This window comes from Miscanthus floridulus, chromosome 14, assembly GCF_019320115.1.
Source record: "Miscanthus floridulus cultivar M001 chromosome 14, ASM1932011v1, whole genome shotgun sequence".
Classification (NCBI taxonomy): Eukaryota; Viridiplantae; Streptophyta; class Magnoliopsida; order Poales; family Poaceae; genus Miscanthus; species Miscanthus floridulus.
The window spans coordinates 89,635,563-89,641,309 of record NC_089593.1 but is presented as its reverse complement, the minus strand read 5'-3'; the positions used below and the strand labels follow the sequence as shown (position 1 = coordinate 89,641,309).

Genomic DNA, 5,747 nt, shown 5'->3' with positions numbered 1-5,747 from the left:
GGCTGGTATGCTGCACACCACTTGTTTTTAGCTATGAGAAAGACAAACTTGGAATACTCTGAGGTATTCATATCTAAACTTTGGATGTGCAAATATAATGGCCCATGGTTGTTTGAGTGTGTGTGACTGTGTCATGTCCTAGTATAGTTTTTAGCCCATGGTACTTGTTCTGCTACCTGTCTTTTTCTATCTCAAGAGAAGAGAAAAGGTGGAGGCTTTATTTGTATTGCTACCTGTCTTTTTGTTTTGGGGAGTGATTTGATGAGGGTGGAGGAGCAGGTGCCAGCTCTGTGCTTTTGCAGCTGAACCTCCTTATGCTCCAGGTAGTTTAGTGATTGGATTAGGAGCATGCAGCTAGCTAACAGATTATTTTCTCTGATTGTTTATTTGTTTCCTAGCACTCGGATATAGTGTGGCCATTGTCGCAGTGGCCAGTTTGTGTTTCAATTTGAGTATCATTATTCGGTAATAGTGGCACTAGCCGATTGCTCATAGTCTTGATGAAAAAGTTTGTGTGGCCTCAGCATTCTGTCTTCAAATCAGTCTCAAGGAAACAGTCCTGCGTGTCCAGAAAAAAGTCTCAAGTAACAGTTGTATTTCAAACCTTAATGCGATTTCACTACATTTGTAGGCTATTCCCTTGATGTAGAAGAAAACTCTGCAGTTTCTTTTCAGTGGAAACATGCACAGTACTACTTTAGTCATAAGCTCGAATGCTCGATGCTTTACGCTGCCTATATATTTTACTCAGTGATAGACATAGGCACAGCACCATCTGCTTGCTAATGAATTTCCACATCTACGGATGTTCCTATGTCCCTTGATTGTTTGCATCAAGCTTAGCAACTGTGATTTTTTACATTGATTGTCTATATTGTCCTGTACATTGTACTGTACCATGTTTTCTTTTTTACCAAAGTTCTATCTTGACACAAGAATTTGAAGTGTTGACGACACCCATCGATATGCTCATGATTAGAGAAAAGCTAGCCAGGTTCTTAGTGGAACAAGTCATCGAGAAGAAAGGAGAGTTCCATCATCACCAGTGATGTGTGTTTGCCATTATCAATGTGAGTCCAGTGATGTAGTGTGTGACTAAATAAATTAAGCCCAATGTTTAGATGGATTTCGAACAAGTTGTGATGGATTTTGAACAAGTTGTGAACATTTGATATAAATGTGAATCTGTTGAACTTGATGTCTATCTCGTGTGAACATGTTACATATTGATGACTTATATATATATATATTACATATTGATGACTTATATATATATATATATATATTTTTTTTCTTCGGTGAACGATGTGGGGTTCTGATGAGCAATGTGTACATTTGTTATATGCTATCAGTGACACATTAGACAGACATGAGTCACTGATATCAAATTATCAGTGACGCAAATCAGTGACACATATTCTTAGTATGTGTCACTCATATATCTTTAGTCGTGACGTGTGTTACCACAACGTGTCGCTGATATAGACTTATTAGTGACGCGGGTTCCCACAGCGTGTCGCTGATATGGATTTATCAGTGACGCGTGTTCCCGTTTTCAGTGACGCGTATTCTGAATAAGCGTCACTCTATTTCCTTATCAGTGACGCGTCTTACAGTTATCGGTGACGCATGTTCGCGTTATCAGTGACTCGTGTTCTAAATATGCGTCACGGATAGTTTTCTATCAGTGACGCGTTTTTACGCGTCACTAATGTGCCCTTATCACAGACGCAAGAATAGTGACGCGTGTTTTACGCGTCACTGATGACCCTCTACACGCGTCACTGATAAGGTTTTCTGGCATAGTGTCTCCCTCTACACCAATCGTCAAAAAGGAGGTACCTAGGATCAAACTTGTCTGCACCGTCGATCCACTGAAAGAAAAAACACCTCTCATGAGTCTACACAACAAGATTCCAACAAAATATTAGTAGCATACTTACACAAATGAAGAAAAAAAAATAGTTGAAATAATTACTTACATTAAAACGACTGCATGTGTAGAAGCAACGCGCCGCTATGTCTGAATGTCTCGATTGAAACACGTCGGCCGGGAAACCACGATCACAGTTAGGGACAAGGAGGTCATGAGGAACGGGGGCATCTTTGCTAGACGCGTCGGGGTATAATTCTCTAGGACGACCCCGTTTTCGCCAAAACTCCTCCTGATACATGTCTTGCATCTAACAAAACGGTTGTAATTTAACAAACAAAAATCAAAACCTCACAAATTAATGTCAATGAGAACCATTTGCATTACAACAAATAAAATATAACACACACTTTGGTGAAAACTCTATCTTAGATGTAAACATGCAAACTATATAAAAATTATACTTTGATCACAAAAAATTAAATTTGGTACATCAACAGTGTGTCCATATATTTATTCACATATAAAAGTTGAGTTGCAAACTCAAACAAGCAAAATTCATATAAAAATTGACCTTAGAATACATGGTAATCATAATTCTAACTAACCAATTAACCTTAACATTGGCAATCCTAATCCTAATCCTTCAATCCAACGTTCTAACGAACTCATATTTTCCTCCATACCCTAACTACTCATTCAAATCCTTCGATCCACCGTGAAGACCGAGGAGGAGCTTTATTACCTCGACAAGGTCGAGGATGAGCTTCAGGAAAGGTAGGGAGGGGGCCGACAAGGGAGGAAAAGTCGGCGGCCGGCTGTGGGGGAGCCGGCGAGCGGCCTCACCTCGAGTCGGGCAGACAGACAGAGGGAGAGAGGGAGGGAGCCAGCGGCGCAACGGGTAAGTAAAGCCTCGCCGCGCCATGATGCAAGGCGCGTCAGCCCCACCACGTCAGCGGTCACCGTCGCCGTTGACCGCCCCATGCCGCGCCGCCATGCATGGCCCGGCAGCATGAATTTGCCGCGCCATGCAAACAGACGTGTCCAAAAGTGTTACTTTTGAAGAAAAAAAAACAGTGTTAGAATTAAAAATAGTTAAAAAAAAGTATTAAAAATAAATAAAAATTCGCCCCTGCTCACCGCATGGCTCCGCAGTCCGCAACCCTGCCCCTGCTCACCGCTCGGCCGCTCCCTCTCCTAGCTGCCCGCTCCCAGGTCCCAGCGCTTGGCCGGTCGGCAGGCAGCCAGCAGCCGCGGCCTGCGGGAGAGGGGAGACGGTAGCAGAAGGCGGCGCCGACGTAGTTCGAGGTCGTTCCACCGAGGGAGAGCAGCAGCAGCAGGCGGCGCCGGCGTACGTCGAAGGACACTCCATGGAGGGAGAGTGGTAGCGGCAGGCGGCGCCGGGGGGGCCGGTGAAGTGCTGCGGTTGAGCGCCGCCTCCTCGCCTGCTCCCTCGCCCTTCCATTCGCCGCCGCCGCCACGGACGCGAGGAACGAGGACGCGCCGGCTCCTCCTCGCCTGCTCCAGCGCCGTTCCGTTTTGCCCCGCCGCCGCTGCGGACGCGAGGAGAGACGACGCCTCGGCGCCCGCCTGTCCGCCGCCTCCACTTCGCAGGCGCCTCTGGTAAGCTCGTCGAGGTCCATTGTTCCTGATGAAGTGTGCTTTGCCCTTTTGTTCTTTTGCCTTTTGTTCTGTTTCTGAGTTTCCATGCTGCATGACTGGTACTGCATCAATCGTCCATGGTTGCCATCTTTGATACCCTGATGTCACTGAAGTTTCCATTTAATTTTTAAAGAACACATACCAATGATTGCCAGCAAGCATTGCATAATGCAGACTGAGTTAAAATGCATCAGTCTAGAAAAAAAATGCTTGCATCAATATCAGTTAAGGCCACGTGAGGTATGGAGTGTTGTTCTGAGAAAATTCTATAAAGCAAAACCAAAGAACTGATGTGTGTTTGTCAGGAATATAACGAAAGAGTGAAAACATCTCCCAGGCTCTATAACGAAAGGGGCTTATATGGCCATCGCAGTTTAGTAAATCAACTTCTTCAGAATTTGTCAGGAATACTGAAAACTGTCCATCATATTGCTCTATTGCCCCTTTCACTCCCATGGATGGATGGAACAAGAGAGAGTGCCTATTTTAAGATGGCAGGCAACTGAAGTTAAGATGGCATGTAATTTGCGGTTACCACACTATCAGTGCTGCGCCCCTGAACCTGATAGTGTCCTAACAGGGGCGGCTATCAGGGGCAGGACTTCTTTTGGCGAAAAGTTGTCCCTATGACCACTGACTAGGCAAAGGACCATTTCTGTCTGATCTTGAGGCCCTTTCCCCTGATGAACTGTCGCTTAAGAATCTGAACCTTAGTGCCCAGGAAGATGAAAATGCCTGGTCAGTGCCAGTTCTACATCCATAATTGATTAGAAGTGGTTTAATGCCATTTTGGGCTGGCCCTGCCTCAAAAGTTTTAATCTTAAATTATGCACAAACTTATAAATTAGGAGTGACCTGTCCAAACTTATAAATTAGCACAGTTATTGAATTTGTGGACAATGGGTGTAATACAATAACCATTATATGTATCGTGGCAATAATCATTAAATTTAGTTCTTCTATTTTTTTTCTCAAGGGGACCTGTTTGCTGTTTTGTTAAGAATCCAGAACTGACAGTCATTTGGTGGTAACATCGGGACAGTGCTGCTCATGTATTTATACGAAAATTGTTCCTTCTGATGTCTCTCTGATAGGAGGGAAAATGGTTGGGAGGGAGGACTGCAGACTTCACCTGAAAAATTCTGTATTGGCAGGCTTAATGTAGGCATAGCATTCTTCAGGTCTAGGAATGCCACCAACCTATCATTTAGCAAAAAAAAAAAAAAAGACCCTATAAGTAAGAGACTGTATGGTGTAAGTAATTTACGCTTGGCTGTATAGCACAGCATGCCTCATGTAATTTAGATTTGGCAATGGACCGTGAATCTTTTCCCCTTTTTTTAACATTACAGTATGCCTCCTGTAATTAGTCGAGCCAGAACAAATAATGTTTCTTTTTGATTAACTGATGCAAAAGGACATTCCAAATTCCATCTTACCCAACAATGTGGTTTTCTGATAATCCAATGATACTACAGATGCTGATGTGATACTCTGATGGAATCCTATTTTTTTATTATCTTTGATAGTTCTGTTTTTTTTTTTTTTTTTTTTTTGAAAAAAGTGTTGTTCAGAGAAACTGTTGTGTTTTTTATTAATCCTGTCTGATGGAATATTTATTAGAAATTGGTATCTGGTTACACGTCATTTGACCTCGTGGTGTTCATATAACAGGTTTGTGATTGTAAAAACCTGTGAAGGGATCGAGTAGAGAGAAGATCAAGTCAGGCCATCCAGCACTGGCCAACAACGAGGTGCCGACCAAAGAAACACTTAAGGAGATTTCTCAGTACATTGGACTGTAGATAACTAATGTTTATTCCAGTCATGTTTTAAAGATATCCAGATTAGAGAGCACTGATATGCTACACGAAACCTGCTTCATAAGTCTATGTGATGTGGTTATGTTCATATAAATAGAATTTCTTATTTAGTGTATACATAGTTGCTGAAAAAGGCTGGATATCTTTCATCATGTTGGTCAATGATTCCTGACAATCCTAGCCATCTCAACAGCCATCCTGACTTATCTTTTTAGTCTCAATTTGCACCAGTGCATAGAAAAACAATATGAGGTCAACTAGAACCATTGGTTTAACGGTTCATGTTATTTGCTCTACTTGTTCATCTAACTGATAGAGATCCTACAATCATGTGTCCATGGATTACTCTGTCCTTCAGTACTTAGTTGTTACAACCTGGCCATGTCTCT

At 42.8% G+C, this 5,747-nt stretch overlaps 1 long non-coding RNA gene across 1 annotated transcript; it reads left to right on the top strand.

Moving 5' to 3' along the window:
• The first annotated feature begins 3,396 nt into the window (after positions 1 to 3,396).
• Positions 3,397 to 5,510, top strand: LOC136505582 (uncharacterized). The gene is made up of 2 exons (XR_010771250.1): positions 3,397 to 3,496; positions 5,210 to 5,510. It is a non-coding gene; the product is annotated as an uncharacterized lncRNA (long non-coding RNA).
• The last annotated feature ends 237 nt before the right edge of the window (positions 5,511 to 5,747 follow it).